The 23280-nt window shown below is 46.7% G+C and overlaps 1 protein-coding gene across 6 annotated transcripts in view; it reads left to right on the top strand.

Moving 5' to 3' along the window:
- CAPZB (capping actin protein of muscle Z-line subunit beta) overlaps positions 1-23280 on the top strand; it is a 148392-nt gene that overhangs the window by 21591 nt on the left and 103521 nt on the right. The window contains exon 2 of one of the 6 annotated variants that reach the window (XM_025361077.1): positions 14332-14828. The exons of the other annotated variants lie outside the window; for them this stretch is intronic. The gene's annotated coding sequence lies outside the window, so the exon portion shown is untranslated. The remainder of the gene's footprint in view (positions 1-14331; positions 14829-23280) is intronic. 6 annotated transcript variants of the gene reach the window in all.

Below are 23280 nucleotides of genomic sequence, written 5' to 3'. Positions count from 1 at the left end.
TCCTTCCTTCCTTCCTTCCTTCCTTCCTTCCTTCCTTCCTTCCTTCCTTCTTTTTCGACAGAGTCTTGCTCTGTCACCCAGGCTGGAGTGCAGTGGCATGATCTTGGCTCATTGCAACTTCTGCCTCCCAGGTTAAAGCAATTCTCCTGCCTCAGCCTCCAGAATAACTGGGATTACAGGTGCGTACCACCACATCTAGCTTTTTTTTTTTTTTTGTATTTTTAGTAGAAATAGGGGTTCACCACATTGGCCCAGCTAAAACTCCTGGCCTCAAATGATCTGCCCACCTTGACCTCCCAAAATGTTGGGATTACACGCGTGAGCCACCATGCCCAGCCTGCTCTCCTCATTTCTTTAGTCATAACAAGCAAATACAAATATATTTCATTTCTCCTCTTTTTAACATAGAGGGTGAAATATTATCCACATGCTTCTCTACCCTGTGTGCTTTGAAAGGGCTTCATCTCCAGATGAGAAGGTGCATATGAAGTCTTTATAACTTGGCCATGTGTTCTAGTGTCCCAGGAGCTAAGGGTGCCAAGTGGTCTTCCTGGCTCCTGGAGCGGGTACCAGCCTCCTGGGGCCTCAAAGGAAAGTGGTGGAGGTGGACATGGTGGCCACTGGCCCAGCAGCAAGGCTGACACCCTGGGCAGTTCCATCTTACAGGGCCTTTTGCTCTCCCAGCCATTTAAGGTGGGAAGTAAGGTTATGTGGGCTTAGGTGGGGTCATAGAGTATTTTGGTATTTTGATGCCAAAATTTAACTGTAAAGGAAATGAGCCTGTTTACTGACTTCTAAGAAATCACATCCTTTTGCAAAACCACAGGTGCTTTGCAGAAGCAGCCGACCCAGTCTTTTATGGCACTCTTATGTAAGTGAGGCTTGGTGAGCGGTCGCTGAACTGTGTTAAAGAATGCTTAGTTTGCTGGTGTGGAGAAGAGTGGCACAAGTGAGGTGTTTGCACAGAACACATTTTCATAAGATCCTGTGTACTCTCACCTGCCCTCAGACCCCAGACATTGCCCTCTAGACCCCTGCAGCCACCTAATAATACTCTATTTGAACTTTCTGAGGGAGATTGGACTTGACAGGAATATGCAGATTTGCATAATAAAGCAAGGCTAACGAAGTCTTTCCCTTCCTGCCGCCTTGGAATAGGATTTAGGAAACTAAATCTGCTGGGTGAGAACTGAAATTACACATTAATGATATCTTCTCTTTGCAGCTGTGCTGTCCACTGGCACTTTCCATGATGATGGAAATGTTCTATATCTGGGCTGTTCCATAATCACTATCCACATACGGCTCTTGAGCACTTGAAATGTGGCTAGTGTGATTGAGGAACTGAATATTCGGTTTTATTTCATTTTAGCGGACTGAAATTTCAATAACCGGTGCCTTATCGAAGGCTAGTGACTGCCTTAACGAACAGTGCAGGTGCTGATGAATGTTGACTGCCATTGAGGACTTTTCTTTAAAGAATTCTTCTGGATCGGAGTCAGAGGGAATGCCATTCAACTGGACCTGTTTTTAACTATTTTGAAGCAGATTAGGTGAATATGTTGTTTCATATGTGGTTATTATTTATTCAGTGCACTTACTGCGTGCCTACTATTTTTTAAACACTGCAATAAATGCTTTTGGACTATCAGGAGTTATCTAACATGCTTACCCTCCTTGGGCCTCAGTTTCCCCCCCTGTATTGAGGGTTTGGACCAGATGACTTTTTTTATTTTAGTTTTTTTTGTTTTTTAAGAGATGGAGTGTCTTGCCCAGGCTGGAGTGCAGTGGCTCATTCACAGGTGTGATCACAGCTCACTGCAGCCTCCTGGGCTCAGGTGATCCTCCTTTCTCAGCCTCCTGAGTAGCCGGGACTGCAGGTCCCTTCTTGGGCAGTCATTTTTATGATTGTGTTATTAGTAGAATCAGCAGTAATAGCACATATTTATTCATTGCTGTGTGCCAGAGGCAGTATTCAAGACGTTAAGTCAATGCCTCATCTCATTTAAATGTAATGACTTAATTTTCATTCATCCCAGTGAGCTAGGTGTTATTATCCTAGTTTTATAGACAAGCAAATTGGGGCTCAGTGAGGGTAGGTAATTTGCCTGTTACGATGTTTCTGGTAATCCAAGGCATTCAGATTCCTACTCAGGCTTGCCCCATTCCAAACTCTTCTTCAGTTAAGTATGTGTGCAGTGGCTTCTAAAAGATAGATTTCATTTCCATAAACACTTGAAACTCTTAAGTAAAAGTTCAATCAGGTTTTTACAAAAATAGGTTTTACCCTAGTGCTCAAGTCAAGGGGGCAATGGTCCTGCGGGTTTAGGATTTAGGATGAGGTGATCAGGAAGCATGCTTGCAGGCCAGCTCACGCCCCTCATGCATGTTCCTGAAGGGCCTGCTTCTGTGAAACACACCCCGACTGGAGTGCCCCGGATGCCCATGCTCAACTCAGGCTGGGCGAAGCTCCGCCTCAGCCAGGAGCTCCAGGGAGTGGCAGGTGGGTCGGGGGAGAGAGAAGGAGGCAGAGCCTGGTCCTACAGCGTTCACTTGTCCCTCTGTGTGCTGCAAAGCAATAGTGACCTATGCTGAGGCTTGCCAGTTTGGACCTGAAAGCGGGCTCCACCCGCTGCTTAGTAGGTGGGTGACCTTGTGCAAGTCCCTTCACCTCTCTGAGCCCATATGAAGATCCATTCTCCCATCTGCTAACAATACTTCTGGAGGCTCAGCCCATGAGCCACGTGCTGTGCTGGGGCCCCAGGGCTGAATAAGAGACAGCTGCTCTACCTACTTGAAGCTTACATCTGAGTGAAGATGAGCTTTCCTCTCCCAGCTTTGAGAGAGGGAGGCTGAACTCAGTAACTCAGCTCCTGGGGTGGTTTTGAAGAGTGAATGATCCAGGTCCCTGGCCAACACAGCTCCTGGTGCCCCTTTCCTGAAGGCTAACAGTGCAGTTCAAATTATATGCTTATGCATTTTCAGAACACAGTAGACATCATGTGTCAGTGGGTGTTGAGCTGGGGTCCTTGGCTGCCCGCTGCTGTTAAGGAGTGGTACAGCCATCCTCCCTTATCCGTGGGGGACGTGTGCCAAGACCCCCTTGGATGCCTGAAACTGCAGATAGTATCGTTGATCAGAACTTGATGGCTCATGCCTGTAATCCTGCACTCTGTGATGCCGAAGTGGGCAGATCGCTTGAGCTCAGGAGCTTGAGACCAGCCTGGGCAACATCTCTACCAAAAATACAGTAACAACAACAATAACAACAAAAAGAACACAATACTTTTCATGTCTTCCACTCACAAATTTAATGCCTTTTCCATCTTAACTAAGTACTTACTACACACTGTGGCTGTAATTTTTGCAGTTTGAGGTGTGACAGTAAAACTAGCATTTATTTTTCCTTCACGATTTTACAGATAGAAGGTTTGTTCTTACTGTAGATCTTAGCAACCTCAGCATACACTTTTTCGTTCCTTATTAGATCAAGAACTTTCACCTTTTCACTTAAAGGAAGCATTTGGCAACTTCTCTTTGGGATAATGGAATTGACAGCATCCCTACTCTTGCGCTTTGGGGCCATTATTAAGTCAGATACAGGAGACTTGAACACAAGCACTGAGACTATGTGATCCCTAAGAAGGCAACTAAGTGACTACAGGGTGGGCGGTGTAGACAGTGGATTCACTGGATAAAGGAGTGATTTACATGTGGGGCAGTACAGCAGGATGTCGCCATGCTACTCAGAACCGTGGGAAATTTTGAACTTCTGAATTGTTCATTTCTAGAGTTTTTCACTTAATATTTTCAGACCACTGTTGACCATGGGTAATTGAAACTGCAGAAAGTGAAACTGCAGCTAGAAGGGACTGTTATACTCTTCTTCAGCCAAGTGGAAGGGCGGATGATGTGGCTAAAACTCCCAGCTCAGTGCTTGGCCCACAATGGCTGTCCGGGTACTGGCATTTCTTTCTCCCAACCCCAACCCGTTTTTTGGATGAAGAAATTCTACCACTTTGGAATGATGAAGGTGTGGGGGCTGGGAGGCTGAGCAAGGCGTGGTAGAAACTTTTAAAAAAATCAAAGCAGGTCTCCTATTTTCTCTCTTTAAAAATATTTTAATCTCTGAATTGTTTTTCCACCTGTAAAAGTAATACTTATTTTATTTAAGTAACATAGAACTTTAACAACTTTAACAACTTTTCATTCTACTCCCGAGATACTGCTAAGACTTCGATAGGCGTTGTTTGAGGTGTTTTCTGTGCCTGTGCTTGTATAATTTTTCAATGGCTCTACCCACACAGGTGGTTGTTCAGCCTGTTCTTTTCAGTGTGTTCTTTTCGATCCTTCTTACTTTGTTGAGTAAAATTAGGCTTGTCCTCAGGGCAGGAGAGGGAAGCAAACATCCTTTAAGACTCTGGCCTGGAAAAATGGGACCTGGTTGAAGGTGGAGGAGGCCTTTGAAACGGCATGCAGTAGGGAGGGTCAAACCCGTGGGGTGGCACTTCCCCTACCACACCTTCCTGCCAACAGTCTCCTGTGTGTGGCTTCGCCTGCCGGCTTTCCTGACCTGGTGAGCTGTTTCTGCCCTTCGAATGTTCCGCAGGGAGGTGCCCTCTCTGCCCAGCAGTTAAAGAGAAGCCTGCCTGCATTTTTCAGAGTTGGGCTTAAACGTGGTGAAACTGACTTTGGTCATTTTGTTTCTATCCGTTGCTTCACACCTTAGGAGGATTTCTCTCCTTTTTGGATTACAGAGTTCTGAGGACTGGCTTTTAGGCCACTCCACTTGTGTGTCACGTGTGTTTACAGATCTGTGTTTAGATTAAAGAGGGGTAGTAGCGCAGAGCAAGGGCAGATACTGTGAACATCTTAAAGTTATTAAAACTTGCATAAGGCAGGGTGTGGTGGCTCACGCCTGTAATCCCAGCACTTTGGGAGGCTGAGGTGGGCCGATCATGTGGGGTCAGGAGTTCAAGACCAGCCTCTCCAACATGGCAAAACCCTGTCTCTACTAAAAATATAAAAACTTAGCCAGATGTGGTGGCGGACACCTGTAATCCCAGCTACTCGGGAGGCTGAGGCAGGAGAATCACTTGAACCCGGGAGGCAGAGGTTGCAGTGAGCTGAGATCATGCCACTGCACTCCAGCCTGAGTGACGAGTGAAACTCCATCTCAAAATCAAGCAAACAAACAAAACAAAAGTTGCATAAATACTTTCATAAAAGTATTAAATCTTTCATAAAAATACTTTTATAAAAGTATTAAAACTTTCAAAAAGTACTATGTCGACCCATGTGAAATTGCTAATTGTGTAGGTCAGAAATGGCTGTGTTGGCAATTTCATATGGTTCAACTTAATAAAGCATCATTGTGGAAGCTTAGATCGCAGAAGGAAAAAAGTCACCTGTACCAGTTTAGTTTTTTTTTTTTTTGGCAACTCCTTTTATTTCTTACATACATGAGGTTTTTGATTAGTTGTGGTCGTAGGCTACATATAATTATTCATCTTCCTTTTTAAAAGTTAATATGACCTAAGACTTTTCCCACGTTATCAGGGAGTCCTTACAACCATCATTGCTTACTGGCTGCTCCATACTCCTTACACATTAGATGGCAGGGGGATAATTTCCCTGATGTTGCTCTTTAGGTTTTTTCCAGTTTTTTTTTTTTTTTTCCCTGCCTTATAAGCAATGTCACAGTGACTGGTCCTTCTGCAGTTGTTTTTGTGTTTGGATTCCCAGGAGTAACGTTATCATGCCACAGTATGAACACTTCTCACAGCTCTTGACAAATTCTGCCAAGTTGCTTTCCAAAGTGTCAGGCCGATTCATAACGCCATCCACAGGATGAGCGCCAGGTTATCGCTTCTTTGTTAACACTGGGCGCTTTTCTCTCTTAATTTCTGATTTAGTCAGCAGTACATAATCCCTCATTTTTCACTTGTATGTCTTCAGTTGGCAAAGTTGAATATTTTTGTGCATATTTGTTTGCCGGTTGCAATGTCATTTCTCCCCACCTTTGAGCCATGTGCATAAATATGCTTGTACCAAATTAGAGAATTATCAGTACGTGGTATTGTAAGAGATCCCCAGGCATGCGGTGGATCACCCAGTACCCTCTGAGCCAGCCTCTGTGCCATTGTTTGGGGAATTAAAGGTGCCTAATTAGTGCGGATCAAGCCCGGAAGCGAGCACTGTGGACCTTGTCTGTAGTCTCTGGGGCCCACTGGTGATGTCTATGTCATCTTCTACCTTCAACTGTTCTGTGAACCCAGTTGAAATTTGATCACATTACAGTATGGCTAAGGGGCCTAATTAGCCGTAAACCTCAGGAAATTCAAAAATTAGAGAGTCCATTAATCCCAAGGCCCCTCCCTTTGTGAATGTCTCTAATTCCTCTTTGGTTTGCTTGATTTTCCCGCTGTGCTTTAGTTCCAACAAGACTTGGATAAGATGACTGCCTTTTTGTTGGTACTTCCTGCCTTTCTGGGGTTAACCCTAACCCTTTAGGCTACCCTCCAGCACACACAGCGCTAATCTCTTAAGTAATAGTTTGGAATGCTGGTGCATTTCCTGGATGAAAATCTTCAAGAGTGCCCTGCTCAAGTGAGTATAATGACCTTTATTAGTGCTGTTACCATCTTCTGTCCTGGAGGAACACAGATGACCCATGTAACAATACCTTTTGCTGAAGTTGTGTTTGAGATTTAAGTATCATCTTCTCTTCTCCCTTTATAATATTATTGGGTTTTTGTTGGGTTTGGGATTCCTGTGATCTGAGCAGCCCCTGTCACCAGCCGCTCTGTTTGCCTTTCCCGAATAGACTCCATGGGCAGCCCCATTGAAATGGTCTGTTTGAGGATGTCACATTGTGGGATGGTCTGATCCTTGAAGACAGGCTGGGCCTGTGGGCTGGAGTATGCCTTGCTCTGAGTTTTTTTCTGTACAGGGAAATTGCACATGGATGGGGGGATAGCTCTGCTAGTGAGGCCCTTGATGAACCAAGAACACCTACGTTGAAGGGAACCCAAGGCTGGGATCTTGAGGCTAACGTTGGAAACATGGTCCTCTATACCAGTTTCTGTGTGAAACCAGAGATGATCTTGTGGGTTTTTTTTTTTAACTAGTTTCCAACGGTTTCCAACAATACCTGATCCTTGGATTTGCACCTGACCCTCTTCTTAGAGGTGTCATTGGTATTCAGATTATTTTAAAATTTATTTTGTTTACTTCTCAAAGCTCTTGCCTCTCTCTTCAGTGTGTTCTGTTTACTATAGCAGCAGATTGTTGGTTGCCCTTAAAATTATGAGGCTTGCAGACCGGGCCTGGTGGTTCACGCCTGTAATTTCAGCACTTTGGGAGGCCCAGGCAGGCACGTCATTTGAGGCCAGGAGTTGAAGACCAGCCTGGCCAACATGGCAAAACTCCATCTCTACCAGAAATACAAAAATTAGCCAGACTTGGTGGCGGGCGCCTGTAGTCCGGGCTACTCGGGAGGCTGAGGCAGGAGAACCGCTTGAACCCAGGGGGCGGAGGGTGCAATGAGCTGAGATCGCGCCTCTGCACTCCAGCCTGGGCCACAGAGTGAGAGTCGGTCTGAAAACAAATAAACAAGAGCTTTGCATATAAGAATCTTATAAAATGTAGGAAACTGGCCCTTGTTGTTCCTGTGTGTATAACTTGCTTGAGATTGTGACCTGTTCATGGCTTAGAAAGGAAGTGTGTGTGCTGTAGCCTCTGGTACTGGATGTGACGGTGTCCATGGACCTCTGAGTCTGCTATCCGTTTTGGAAGGGTGTGAGATGAGTGACAATTGGCGTCAGGGCCAATCTCGTCTCTTTGTAGCTCCTCAGTGATCTTTATCAAGCAGGATTGCAAATCCAAAGGCCCACAGTGGCTAGTAGATAAGAGTAAATAGGCCAGGTCGAGAGACCCGAAATGTGGCAGTGGCTAGTAGATAAGAGTAAATAGGCCAGGTCGAGAGACCCGAAATGTGGCAGGGACTGTGACGGATTGGAGGGCACTTGCTGTTGGTGTCCTGCTTGTCAGAAACCACTAGCGTGTGACAGGACAGACCATGTGTGTTGAGGAATAATAGTCCCAGCCTTAATGAGGCCAGTGGGAACCAGCAAGGGAGGCCTGCGTGTCTGATCCATCACGTGGCCACCCAGCGTTCCTCTCATATCGTCATCTTCTAGAGAGTAAAGTTTTATTTTATTTTTTGCGTTAAGAAATGAAAATGGAAATAGACTCTCACTGTGGGATCCCAGGGGCCCTGTGTTAGCATTTGCTGATGTGGAATCATTTTATTAACCATACTCCACCTTATTCACCCACGCTCAGCACAGCCAGGCCTTTCATATTACTTAGATGGGCCCCTTTGTTTTCTCTTAACCCAGGAACCCCTGCCTGTTCCCAGGCCGGGAGGCGTGAATTGTCTCTGTTTGCTGCCCCTGGGTGGGTCTCAGAGCTTGTCCTGCTCTGTCTCCACAGCCAGGCTGCCTGCAGGGTTCCGAGCCGTCTGGGCCCTCCTCATCCTGGCTGCTTGGACTGCAGTTTGGCTTCCTCTTTGCGGGACGGGTGTCCTGTGAATTCGGCTGTAAGTCACCCACTCAGCCCCTCTTCCTTCCTTTTACTACGAGTTTATCTTTCCTTTATGGCTCCTGCTGACGTCTGCAGTTTCTCACCAGAGGCACTTTCATGCTGCAGTGAGCATTTTAAACATCATTTACATGAACGGAACAGTAATTTTCTCAGCTGTGACACCCGAAAATGGTTCTGCCTTTGCCTCATAGCCTCTAAGCTCTACTCCTTGAATGAGTATTTGTAAGTATGAATAGTTTGGAGAAGATTGTGACAATTGTTTTCCGAAATGAATTAGTGAAGCCATTGGCATTACAGTACAGAATGGGAGCTTGCACTCAGGCAGCCTGGATTTCCTGCTTGGCAGCTCTGTGGCCCTAGGCAAGTCCCTCAGGTCACTGAGCCTCAGTTTCCACAGTTGTCATTTGGGATGATCGTGTGTGACTCAGAGGGTTGTTGTAAGGACCGAGTGAGGAATGTGCGTAAATGTGCCACTACTGTAAGCACTCGGGAGGGACTCTTAGTAATCTTATATAAGTTTCCAAAATAAAAGCAGCAGGAAAGCCCTCCAAATATCATTTGCTTGACTTTCTCTGGAAAAAAGTTTTAAAGATCAGGATGCAGATATTATGGGGTAAAATAGGGGACCAGATGGGACAGACTCGCTCTTTGGGGTTTACATGTTACATGGCCAGCATTTCATTCTTCAGCCCACCAGAGGGACTGCCTTATCCTGCGTGTGAGTGCGGGTGATAAGGGTGTGAATTATCAGCACGGCAGGGATGGCGCTACTCACGGCCAGTCTTGCCTGCCTTTTGTTGTAGGGCTTTCTAGCCAAGGCTTCCTTGGACTTCTTCAGTTATTCCTGAGCTTTTATCCAGAACCTCCTGTTGGAGGGCCTGAGCCTGGAGAAACCTGACTAAGATGTGGTGCCTGCCCTCCGGGTGCTCGGGAGACTCTGGGGGATGAGTCCACAGTCCTCCATAGCTCCAGGAGGCAGTGCACTTAGGGAAGGGTTGAAATCGCAGACTCTGCAGCTGGCTGCCTGGGTGTGAGTCCCAAGTGGCCCCTGTCCTTAGCTTCTTTGTTCCTCATTTTCTTCATCTGTAAAATGGCGATAGGGATGTCTACTGGGTGATGAGTTGATGCATCTAACGTGCATTTCACTGCCTAGGGCTCAGTCATTGCTCACTATTCACATAGTAAAAGGGATGGATTCAGCAAATATTCACAGGGATGGTGAACAAGACAAAGCCCCAGGCTATCCTGGGGCAGGACAGATCGTGACTGTGATACAAACACCATCATTTTGAGTTGTAAGATGTGTTGTGAAGCAGGGTGACAGGGAAGACCTAGGAGGAGAGAGAGGGCCTCCAGGTGGGAGGAGAAGACAAGGAAGGGGCTAAGGGTGCAAGGGTTCCCAGGTTGAGGTATAGAAAGAGGCGCTGGTGGCCGGAGGCAGTGGTTCACACCTGTAATCCCAGCACTTTGGGAGGCTGAGGCAGGTGGGTCACCTGAGGTCAGGAGTTTCAGACCAGCCTGACCAACATGGTGAAACCCTGTCTCTACTAAAAATACAAAAATTAGCTGACCGTGGTGGTGCGCCCCTGTAATCCCAGCTACTCAGAGGCTGAGATGGGCTACTCACCTGGGAGGTGGAGGCTGCAGTGAGCCGAGATTGTGCCACTGCACTCCAGCCTGGGGCGACAAAGCGAGACCCCATCTCAAAAAAAAAGAAAAGAAAAGAAAAGAAAGAGGCGCTGTTAGTTATCAGGAGCACGGGGGCCCAGTGACACTGGGCCTGTGTGCCAGGTTTAAGTCTAACAGTCACAAGAAGCTGGAAGGTGTCAATCTGGGCGATGACTATTTATGTTAAAAGAAATTATTCTGACTGCCAGCCGGGCACGGTGGCTCACGCCTCTAATCCCAATGTTTTGGGAAGCCGAGGCAGGTGGATCACCTTAGGTTAGGAGTTCGAGACCAGCCTGGCCAACATAGTGAAATCACATCTCTACTAAAAATACAAAAATTAGTCGGGCCTGGTGACAGGTGCCTGTTATGCCAGCCCCTCGGGAGACTGAGGCAGGTGAATCACTTGAACCTGGGAGGCAGAGATTGCAGTGAGCCCAGAACATTCCACTGCACTCCAGCCTGGGTAACAGAGTAAGACTCCATCTCAAAAAAAGACGGAAAAAAAAAAAAAAATTATTCTGACTGCTGAATGAGGGGCTTGGAGGGGAGAGTTGAGGGGACTTGGACAGGAGGGCAGTGTGGTGGAGAGGAGAGCAGAGGAACAGATGGGGAGTTTCTGCTGGAATTGAGGACTTGGGCGCTGACATGGATTCCAATGAGATCACACTTGGTGTTTGTCCGAGCTTGAGTGGTCACCATCAGGCCCCACAGGATTTGGGCAAGTTGACTCTGCTTCCAGGGTGTGTACGTGGCAGTGGAAGGTCTGCCTTGGCACCAGGATAGCTCAGCCCACAACTCAGACCTTGCTCCTCTTTTTGGTGCTCAGGCTAATTTGAGAGTCATAGAATAGTTCCGGGAGTGTTTATTCATTGGCTATGAGCCGAACACTCTGCCAGACTTGGGCAGTACAGAGGCGACCAAGAACAGCCTCTCCCTTTGCTCCCCTGGAGCCTATGTCCCAGTGGGGGCAATGATCAACAACTGTGGAGTCATGGCATCTGGAGGGGGCTGCTGCCTTAGAGCCGTGGCGGGGGGAGCAGGCTTGAGCTGAGGGGGTGGCAGTCCAGGCAGAAGGAATAGCACATGCAGAAGCCTGGCAGGAAGGAGCTGGGTGGGGGGCAGAAGCAGGCTGGGACATCGGGTGGGGAGGGGTGGAGGGATGATCAGGTAAGAGGACCGCAGGGGCAGGCAGTGAGGACTGGCCAGGTAAGTCTTGGAAAGCTTGTCCTGACCCAGATGTGCAGAGAGGATGGGTTGGGGCAGATGTGGGGCAATCACTGTGGTCTCTTGGACAAAGTGGGGCAGGGTTGGTACTTGGGTAGAGAGAAATAATTATTACAATAATAAACAATAAAATTGCTTCATAGCATTATTACTGGCACATAATAAATGCTCAATAAATGTTAGCTGTTATCTGCATGATAACTGCTAGGTTTTGGTGGGGCAAACCCAGTTTGGTTTCAGATAGGTTGAGGGTGAGGCATTTAAAGTCATCAGAGAGGAGACCATAATAAATAGATTAGAGGATACATTATTGGCTGATATTTCCACACTGTCTGTGTGGAAAGTGATCACCCCCTGGTCCTAGCCTTGTCTCTGAGTAGTCACTTGTTTCTGGGGACCACTCCCCAGAGCCTCTGTCTCCCATCTGCAGTGTGGGGATGGTGGCATCTCCCTCACAGTTTTGTCTGAGGGTCAGATCACTAAGGTGGGACACTCAGTAGGCTCCTAGATGACACATGCCTGTAGGGGCGGTATTCATATTATTTTACCCATTACCGTCCTTTCCTCTCCATCCTTCCACCACATGCCAGTGGGGAACAGGAATAAAGAGCACATCATATGTTGCCAATTACAGGATTGTTCATTTCCACTCTGAAAGGCCTCTTGCATGCCATCTGTGTGGGTGATTTCCTTTTATCTGTTATTTTCCCTTCCCTGTTTTTGTTCTCTGTCTCTACCACTCCCCTTTTTGTCCCGTGACTCCGGTCCCCAGACCCATGGTGGGTTCCCTTTGGGAACTTGTGTGGACCCTGGGCATTTCCGATCAACTCAACTGCTGGGGTTGATGAGTTCTTGGATTAAGATATGGTTAAGGTCTTAATGCGAAACAGCAACAGCTGGTCCTAATGGGAGGCGTAATAACAATCCCTTCACATGGCTGATTTGGCGCGTATCAGTTTGCCCTGCAGTGTTGTGAGTATCAGTCAGTGATAACGTTTGCAATTCCATAATTCAGCACTCTTTCCTTGGCACCAGATGAGAGCAGTCCTTGCGTGCCGGAATGAGTCATGTAATAGCAAAGATCATTCTTACAAATAATACACATCTCTTTCCATTATTCCAAAGACAAACATTGGTGGTGATGTCACTGGGGTTTTTCATAACATTTTGTGGACTCCTGACGGGTCTTTTCCAAAACAAATGTGGTGTGTGTGTCTGTATTTTAGATACTTTTTCCCTCTTGCTGCTTTCTCCTTCTTCAGAAGTATACAATTTTGCAATATGAGCCTAACATCAGCTGAGCCTGCGCAAGTGTAAAAAGAGAGTTTTTCAGGTTTTTGCTTCCCTGGGGCCTTGTGCCCAGCTTCTCTTTTTGGGGCTTCACCTGGTCTCTGGAACCATGCTTCCAGCTCTGCCACTTACTACCTGTGTGATCTTTGGTAAGCTCCTTAACCTCTCCCTACCTCAGTCCCTTCATCTATGAAGTAGGATTAATAACATAAGCTGTCTCACAGGCATGTTACGAAGATTGAGTCGACACATTTTACATGCCTGAAACAGTGCCTGGCACACTCTTAGAGGCTAAGTATCCCTAATGTGAAAATTTAAAACCCAGAATGCTCCAAAACCCAGAACTTTGTGAGCACTGACCTGGGGCTCAAAGGAAATGTTCCTTGGGACATGGATTTTGGCTTTTCTGATTTGGGATGCTCAACCAGTAAGTATAATGCAGGTATTTCAAAATTGGAAAAAATTCAAAATCCAAAACACTTAAGGTCCCAAGCATTTCGGATAAGGAAAACTAATACTCAGCCTGCATTATCACCATTTCCATGTATTACTACATTTTTTTTTTTTTTTTTTGAGGCAGGGTCTTACTCTTTTGCCCAGGCTGGAGTGCAATGGTGCAATTCCTGCTCACTGCAGCCCCCACCTACTGGGCTCAAGCACTCCTCCCACCTCCGCCTCCTCTGAGTAACTGGGACTACAGGTGCACACCATCATGCCTGGCTAATTTTTAAATTATCTGTATAGACAGAGTCTCCCTATGTTGCCCAGACTGATCTCAAACTCCTGGGCTTGAGCGATTCTCCTGACTCAGCCCTGCAAAGTGCTGGGATGACAGGTGTGAGCTACTGTGCCCAGCCTACATTTTCCTTCTCTTTCTCTCTTTCTCTTTCTCTCTTTCTCTCTCTTTCTTTCTTTCTTTCTTTCTTTCTTTCTTTCTTTCTTTCTTTCTCTCTCTCTCTCTCTCTCTCTCCCTTCCTTCCTTCCTTTCTTTTCTTTTCTTTTTTCTTTCTCTTTCTTTTTCTTTCTCTCTCTCTCTCTCTCTCCCTTTCTCTTTTCTCTCTCTCTCTCTCTTTTTTTTTTTTTGAGACAGACTGTTGCTCTGTCACCCAGGCTAGAGTGCAGTGGTGTGATCTTGGCTCACTGCAACCTCTGCCTCTTGAGTTCAAGGTTTCTCATGCCTCAGCCTCCCAAGTAGCTGGGACTATAGGCACGCACCACCATGTCCAGCTAATTTTTGTATTTTTAGTGAAGTCAGAGTTTCGCCATGTCAGCCAGCCTGGTCTCGAACTCCTGACCTCAAGTGATCTGCCCGCCTCAGCTTCCCAAAGTGCCGAGATTACAGGCACGGGCCACCGCACCCAGCCAACCCAGCCTACATTTTGTTTATGAACCTGGATTTAGCTGTTTCATACTGTTCCACTGAGTGGACATACCATGGTTCACCCTGAGACCTGCTGGTTCTTTTCTCACCTTAAGGATGCTAGTGGATGGCATAGAGATAAGGTCTGATTCACTGGCAAAATCTTACCCCTTCCTCAGCTCTATGCCTGACTGTGACTTGCATCTCGCCAGGCCAGTGCATTTCCTTTTCTGGCTGTGATCAGAATTTTCAAGCGTCGAGACCCCACTTTGTTCCTGTTGTCCTGGTTCCGGCTTTGGGAAGCGTGACCTTTCAGGCCTGCTCAGAGACACCCCAGTGCACTTTGTGCATTATCAGCCTTACAGAGACTCCACGGTCAGGAGTTTTTGTAGCAGTGGAACTGCTGGGGTTTCATCTGCAAATGAAAACCACCTGGCCAGCTGCTTGGGTCAGATGGAAACCAGATGGGAGAAGTCAGGGGCGGGCAGCGGGCAGCCTGGGGTAGCGTCCCCAGTCACATCATCTTTCCACTTCCTCTTGCCCCCTCGCCTCCCGTGCCTGCAAAACGATTGTTGTTAACCCATCACCTCCTCCAGTGCCCAGGCAGTTCCAGGATACAGGGTTCTCTCACCCAGGCCGTGGCCAGCCCAGAAGATGTGACCCAGAACCTAGAAAGGTGACACGCACTTTAGATCTGAGGGGGGAGGAGGAGCAACAGGTGGCCATGGCCATCAGGGTTGAAATGTTAACTGCCAGGGTGAAGGGAGAAGTAAATAGCAAAGCTGATGGAATCCACAAGGCACAGTCTACCCCCAGGAAATGTTTTGGTGAGGTGACAACTTTTTGCCAAAGTAGGGAGGAAAGTTGGTCTGGTCACCAGGCAACTTCTAATGTGAATCATCTGCAGTTGAATAGGAAAAAAGCCCTGCAGCATTTATCATGGGGAGGTGATGCTGAAACACTGCATCTTTCTCTGGTCCACAGTGCCCCAACTGTAACCAGGTTTGTTTCCGTGGTTCAGAGAGGAAACAGCTTGTGAGTTTTTACCTCTGGGCTTTGTGGATTAAGGTGGTTGTCAGAGAGGGAAGTAATGTATTATTTTCCATCTCTAAACACTCCTCAACTTGGGGCAACAAAAGTAGAAAAATATTAATCAAATGCTCACCCGGAAGTGGGGAAGGGAGGAGGAAAGGAGATATGCTATTCACAGTGGTTGACAGCCAGGAGTGGAGCTCTGCCGCTTGGAAAAGGGAAAGCCCCTCATGGGTGGGCAGTGCCTGGAGAGAAGTGGGCGTGTGGGATGGGCGCAGCGGTGCACCACCCTTCTTGGAGATATTTTGGCTTCCCATCCTATAGACTGTGGCCCCTTGATGCGCAGTTGGCTGATAGGTTGGCTGGCTACTACTTAATTTTCCTCCAAAAGAAAAGTCTAGCCATGCCAGGCCTGAGGGGTATCCTGAGCTCCACCCACTCCCTGGTGGAGTGTGTTTCACAGTTCCCTCGAGTAAGCCCTCCCTCCGCCCTCTTCTCCACGCTGACAGAAGCTTATTAGAGTGCAGGGGAGTGAGGGTGTCATTCGAGAGCAACACAGCCTGTCTAATTCTTAAATCTAAAATGAACTATGCTTTCACTACCGTTAGTTGCAGATCTCTTAGCTGGCACCAGTGCATCAGAGAGGCCCAGCATTCTGGCGAGGCCACCAAGGCAGAGAGGAGCAGTGTGGCCTGCGAGCTGCTGGGGCTGGGTCGGATGGGGCCAGTGAACTGTGCCCTCCTCCACCAGCTCCCAGGGTGCTGCTGTGCTGCCCTGGCCCTGATCTTAGGCTGGCATCCCCCAGGTGTGTCTGTGCAACTCACCATTTCGCTGGATTGCTACATCCACAAAACACTTTTAGGAAGGCACAAAAAAAGATGTTGTGGTTTCAGCGTTCTATGATGATGCTGAGTTCCCTCAAATATTAGGTCTGGGCCAGGTGCAGTGGCTCTCGCCTATATCCCAGCACTTTGGGAGGCCGAGGTGGGCAGATCACCCGAGGTCAGGAGTTTGAGACCAGCCTGGCCAACATGGTGAACCCCATCTCTACTAAAAATGCAGAAAAAATTAACTGGATGTGGTGGAGTGCACCTGTAATCCCATCTGCTCAGGAGGCTGAGACAGGAGAATCGCTTGAACAGAGTGAGATCCATCTCAAAAAACAGAAAAAGGATTAGGTCTGGTGCTGCCCAATGTCTCTGTCTAGGTCAAGTTTAAAATTCGTCAGTATTTTTCTTTCCCACTTTAAAACAAAGCAACAACAACTACAGAATCCTTCTCTGCAGAAGGATGATAGAAGAAAGAGAGAGGTTGCACCCAGGGAGGGCTGGGATGGGCACACCTCCTGGGGGCCATGATAATCTTGAGTGTGGCAGGTGTTATTTTTTGGGCAGTGGAGTGGTAATTTGAGAAAACATACTCAGTAATAGTATTTTTTGTCTGGAAAATAAAGTGAAGACTAGTTTTGCACGGTACAAATCATAGAGGGTAAAATTGACAAAATCCAGTTGGTATGATGGATCACGGATTTTTAGAGACTGAAATCATGTGATAAAAAAAACTTGGAGTTCACAAAATACATATAAAAGGAGGGGAAAAAAAATCACTCAATCTTTCCACCCAAGGAATTTTTATATGTCATTTCCCGGATTTGGGCATTTTTTTTACTCACTTGATAGTAAATTTTTGTATTCAGTTTTGCTAATTAAACATGAAACATTTCCCCACGTTTTTAACACTGTGCAGTTGTAAGGATTACACAGGAGATGAGATCCCTTCCCTGTTGTTAGGGGAGATTATTTCCAGTTTTTTTGCCATAGAGCAGTGGGCATCTTTGTTCATCAGCTTGAGTGATTTCATTAGGGTAGATTCCTAGGAGGGTATGAATATTTTAAATGCTTTTGACATGTACTTGCCCATTACTTTCTAAGAGAGTTGCACCCATTTGTACCTTTTCAGGCTTCCAGATTGCCTTTCTATACTCAGATCATTGTGCCTTTTATGTAGTTCATAATCTTCCACTTGCCTTTACTTCTTACGTGGCTCATTGTCATATTACTCACTTTAACTTTTGCCAATGTCTTTTCACCATAATGGAGTACTTCCAGGGACTAACATGTTGTCAGGGGTGGCTTTCAAGTTTCTGTTGAAAGAGAGAAAAATGTTCTCAGTTTTCCTGCATGCAGTGCATCCTGAACTTGATTTGGACACTCTGACCAGTGCTGTCTTCCTTTGGCCCACCTGGCTTTGAAGTGAGCCTGGCAGTGCAGCCTGAGCCTCAGGAATGCACTTTCAGGGCCACGCTCTTCCTGCCTCCCGGGTAGACTGGAACTGACCTCGCTGACCCTGACGCCCTCAGATTATCTGTTGAGCCTCTCTGCCGAGGGCTGTTTGTCCAGGTGATGCCGGGAGGCCTCCAGCTTCCTCTGTTCCTGCTACAGGGTCTTACCATGTGCTCTTGAGGGTAGAGCATAAAGCCGTGGACTGCCCTTCTGCACAGCCCAGCACTCCCTGCCTCTAGTGGTGGTTTTGTTCTTTTTTCAGCTGCTTTATTGAGGTCTGATTTACACATAAAATTCTGCAGCTTTAAGTGTACAGTGCAGTTTTGTACATTTTTAGGAAATTTACAGAGTTGTGCATCCATAACCACAATCCAATTTTGGAACATTTCCGTCACCCCCAAAATACCCCCTGCATCCATTTGCAGTTATTCTTCATGCCCACTCCTGCCCCGGGTCGCCGTTCACTTTCTGTCTGGCCGTTTCATATGTGTGGAGTCATGCGGATTATTTTTTAAAGAAATTATTTGATTCTAAAAGTAATCCCTGTTGGAAAACATCTGGAAGAATAGGAACCACGTTGTTACTGGCAGTTACCTTTGGGGAGTCTCAAGGTGGTGAGATCACAGGGGGACGTTTCACTCTCTGTAATGCATTGACTTTCCTACAGAGAGCCTGTGTTACATTTATAATCAGAAGGAAAGGGCAAAGCGGGGAGAGTGCATGTTTTACTCTTGGAAAATGCAAAAATGTGTAAAGAGATTAAAAAAAAAAAAGTCACTCAAAATTCCCCCTTATGGATAAAACCACTTTTGCTTTTTTTTTTGCGGGTTTTTGTTCGAGTTTTCTCTGAGCACATTTTTAACATACAGCTTTCAAATTTGCGTCCTGCTTTTTCCTATTGGGTCACATAAGTCTTATTCTCACTTACTTAAAACACGTGTGCAAACTTCCCGTTAAGGATCGCACGGTGCTTCATCTTACAGTTGTACCGTAAGTTCCTCATGTTGGACATGAAGGCTGTTTGCACTTTGTGCTCTCATAAATAATGCTGAAATGGATATCTTTGTGTCAAAGCTTTCTCTAAGACCTTTGCAGATCTCATGGGTTAAAAAAAATTTTAGAAGGCCAGGCATGGTGGCTAATGCCTACAGACCCAGCACTTTGGGAGGCCGAGGCGGGCAGATCACTGGAGATTAGGAGTTGGATACCAGCCTGGCCAACGTGGTAAGACCCCGTCTCTACTAAAACTACAAAAATTAGCCGGGTGTGGTGGTGTGCACCTGTAGTCCCAGCTGCTCGGGAGGCTGAGGCAAGAGCATCGCTTGAACCTGGGAGGTGGAAAGGTTGCAGTGAGCCAGGATCACGCCACTTCACTCCAGCCTGGGCAGAGTGAGATTCCATCTCAAAAATTAAAATAAAATTAAAAACATTTTTTTTCCCCCAATTTAGCTATCTTACAAAATTGCATTCTAGATCACCTCTCTGAATTTCACCTACATATTGGAATTGCTTACTTTGGCTGGAAGATTGGCTCCTTTGTGTCAGTTTGAAGCATGAGGTGGGGAGTGGCAGAACAGCCAGGCCAGGGCCTGGGAAGATGGCAGGGTCCTTAGAGCCAGAGAGCAGTTATGTTTGTAATCTAGAAGGGGCTAGGCACGTCGTGTTTTCTGTAAATAATCCCTTCATGTTTATCATTAGTTTTCAGTAAAGGTTTGTTTGTTTATATGAGTGAGAAAATGTTTTCATTGTTTTAAGAGGGTTGGACCCGAGAGAGTTTTGATCAGATGCAAGCCCAAGTTGTCACAGGGTGGGGAGGCGGTAGCTGGGTGTCTGAGACCTCAGGATTGGGGTGTTGCGGACAGATGGAGGAGCAAGCCCTGGGGCCATGCACACTTCAGGAGAGAGAGGGATTGAGGCCAGAGACACACCTACCTCTTTCTATGGGATACACTCCTGCTGAAGCTCTTCATTGGTGAAAATCTGAATAGCGTTTTTTTAACCGGAGGGGACGTTTGGGGAACGGAGGGGCCCTATGAACCCACCAGGTATTTCATTCAGACTTTTGTGTGTGTGCAATCCCTGGAGAGAGAGTCCATAGCTTTCATCACAGAGTACCCCAGAGGCTTTGAGTCCCTCTTGGTGAGGAACGCTGAGTCTGGGAAATGCCTCACTCTGCGGCCACACAGAACATCTGCCAGGCAGCCTTGCCCAGGTGACCTGGCCTCTCTGTGCCTTGCTTTCCTTGTTTGTAAAGTATCTGACACGGTGTCTGGCACACCAGAGACACTCAGTGTCACATCAAAGCTGTTGTCTTTTTTTTCTTTAAAAAAAAAGAAAAAGAAAACAATAACTTAAGCATACCCTGAGAGAAAGCTATTGTTTTAATTTTGGCTCAGGGAGATTTCCAAGGCAACTGTTGACCAGAAACTGACATCAACAGCCTGAGGTATCCCTAAAGCCAGGCTGTAAGTCTGGTGGTGCTGCCGTGGTTATAATATTATACAGGGTCTTATTTTAAAATAAGGAATGGATTTTTATCTTTTATTTTTATTTATTTTTTTGAGATAGGATCTTGCTCTGTTGCCCAGGCTAGAGTACAGTGGTGTGATGATTGCTCACTAAAGCTTTGATCTCCCAGGCTCAGGTGATCCTTCTGCCTCAGCCTCCCTAGTAGCTGGGACTATAGGCATGTGCTACCTTGCCTGGCTAATTTTTTTGTATTTTTTGTAGAGACGGGGGTCTCAGTATGTTACCCAGGCTGGTCTCGAACTCCTGGGCTCAAGTGATCCTCCCAGCTTGGCCTCCCAAAGTGCTATGATTACAGGCGTGAGCTACCACTCCTGGCCGGGAATGGATTTTTAAAATCCTGTTATAAAAGTAAGGTCATTGTAGAGCATTGTAGAGCAGGATGTAATTATGATTTTAAGGTTTTTGTTGGGGGAGGGGTATGAAGTCAATGGTGTTCACCCCTCTGGACGCTGATAGGATGGATGCAAGTAGCAAAGGCCTCCTTTAGCTCTACTGGCATAGAGGTCTTTTGCGCCGCACGGAGGAGCTCTATTTGTATAACGTGGAGTAGGCAGCCAAGCTGAAGGCAGGAGCAACGGAACTTTCCTAAAAACAAACCAGAGTTGGAGATTCTAGAGAGCCTGCGGCATCTTTACAGGAAGCCAGGGAAGGAAAAGCTGTCCAAGCTAAAGGGTTTTTGGTGATTTTTGAGGACCCTGTGTTTTTCAGTCCTTCAGGGCAGCTGGGCTGCTGCAAAGCTGCATTTAGGGTTTCCTTTGGCCCCTGCCCCAGGAGGGCTTTCCTGGACCGAGTGCGAGTGTGAGAAAATTGCCTAATGTCCAGTAAACATTCGACTCATACTGGCCTTAAAGCTTGCAGGAGCCTGGAGTAGGTGGCAACCAGGCCTTACCGTAAGGGAACTTTTAAGTTAGTGTTGCCTAATTTAAATTTAAAAAGCTTTTTGTTACAGAGAATTTCAAGCAGGTGATATAATGAGCCCCCAGTTATCTGTCACCCAACTTCAGCAGTTATCCTCTGTGGCCAGCGTTGTTTCAGCTGCTCCTGCTTGCTCCACAGCCCCCACTCCCCAGCTTGAATCCGTTTGAATCAGCTCCTCTGGTGTAATTGTCATGAGCAGTCGGGGTCTTTCCGCTCTGAGAGCTGAATTCTAACACCATACCCGATGTAAACAACGGGACTAAGCACTCACTTTTGTTTTTTGGAAATTGTCAGTTAAAAAATTTGTGAGCTTTTTTAGGATTATAGTAATAATGTAGCCTCATTGAAACTGGAAATCACAAACAGGGTTTAAAGATGACAGAGCCCTTCATCTTTCAGCATTTGGAGCTATCACTGTGTTGATTTTTAAGGGCCCTGTGAATACCTCTCCTGCGCCCTTTTTTTTTTTTTTCCCTCTTGGGTTTTTGAGATGGAGTCTTGCTCTGTCGCCCGGGCTGGTGTGCAGTGGCACAATCTCAGCTCACTGCAACCTCTGCCTCCCCGGTTCAAGCAATTCTCCTGCCTCAGCCTCCCAAGTAGCTGGGATTACAAGGTGCCCACCACCACGCCCAGCTAACTTTTGTACTTTTGGTAGAGATAGGGTTTTGCCATGTTTGCCAGGCTGGTCTTGAACTCCTCACCTCAGGTCATCCACCTGCCTTGGCCTCCTAAAGTGCTGGGATTATAGGCGTGAGCCACTGTGCCTGGCCTCTCCTGAGCTTTTGAGCAGCTTGGTGCTGCTGGTTTTTTTTTCTCTCTGCCTTCTACACTGGGGACCCCACCCAGCATCACTTGGGAAAGATGTGATGTGAACCTTCTTCAGTTCTGTAGTTCTGAGTGGACTGGAGCCACCCTGGGTGTATGTTGTGAAAAAAAGGGGGTGAACATGCCCTGCTCTGTATACTAGGTAGATACTCAGTGAGTGAAGTTGAATGAATGTGCTATACCCCACCTCCCTGAGGCCAAATAAGGTTTCTCTTTCTGCCTCTGAAACACTTTAAAACTCCTCTTTCCCTGTGCTAGCAAAGCTGAGTCCCAGATAAAATGCGGTGTTCCTGAGTACACCCTTATACTTACTTTATTTCCAAGAAATGTCCCCAAGCAAAGATTCCTGTTGTGCTCAGGCCGGCAGTGTGCCACGTGTCCCCATCCTCTGACTGCAGGGAGAGTACAGCCCCAAGGCTGTAGCTGGGTCACGAGCTGCATGGGCAGGAATGCAGGGTGAGCTAACTGGGATTCACGCGTTTTCAGCCTTGCTTACATTTATATGATGTATATTTTCAAATTGCATGGACTTTCTGCCTAAGGTTTTAGCAGCTGTAACTTTTTTAAAACATGGATTTTACTGTAATAGTCTGTCTTCAGGATGAACTGGAGTAAGTCAGTAGTGTTGGGCGCATGGATGCCTGTCCAGACACTAATTCTGAGTCACTCTGCCCAGGGGACCTCAGCTTGGATATCTGCACAAGTCCCTCCCCCCACATTGGTCATAGGAGCACAAACCAAACACCTAGCGATGTAACAGCACCTTGCTTTGAATCTAGTGGTTGCCCTTCAGAACGGTTGGCCTTAGGCTGGACTGGAGTTCACCTTTTCACGGCGAGGAAAGGTTTGGACTGAGCTGTGAGGGTTGGGTTTCAGGGGAAATGCTGACTCTGCATAAGAGATTAAATAAATAAAAATAAAAAATTGTTTTTACATCATCTTTTTCCGTATCTATTTCTCACATATTCATTACAAAAGTATATTTTATGGGCCGGGTGCATGGCTCATACCTGTAATCCTAGCACTTTGGAAGGCTGAGATGGGTGGATCACTTGAGTCCAGGAGTTCAAGACCAGCCCAGGTAACACGGTGAAACCCCATCTCTCCAAAAAATACAAAAATTAACCAGACATGGTGGTATGCAAGCAAGACCCTGCTCCAGAAAAACAAAAGGAAAAGAAAAACAAAGGTGTTTTGTGTTAAGGTATTTCCTGAATGGTTCTATCTTGAAGTGCTTTCTAAGCAGGTTATTAGATTTGCAGTAATAGATGTATTTTACGTCAGCTGTAGGGAAAACTGGTAGCACCTCCACCTGGCCATGCTGTGGTCCTGCCCTGCCCTCTTCGTGTCTGGGCAGATGATGTGGATGGCAGCCAGAGAGACTGCTGAGGTTCTGGATGTTAGGGCCTTGATTCCTCCTGCAAAAAGAAAAAGCACAACCAAAACCGAAACAGAATACTTGCAGGGGCTGCTCTCACGGGAATAAGAGGTGGTTTCTGAAATGAGTGGCACCTATTAAGCACCCAGTGATCCGGTGGCATG

The sequence above is a fragment of the Theropithecus gelada genome, chromosome 1 (genome assembly GCF_003255815.1).
Source record: "Theropithecus gelada isolate Dixy chromosome 1, Tgel_1.0, whole genome shotgun sequence".
Classification (NCBI taxonomy): domain Eukaryota; kingdom Metazoa; phylum Chordata; class Mammalia; order Primates; family Cercopithecidae; genus Theropithecus; species Theropithecus gelada.
The sequence above is the reverse complement of the archived record's forward strand: the minus strand, read 5'-3'. Positions and strand labels throughout refer to the sequence as shown.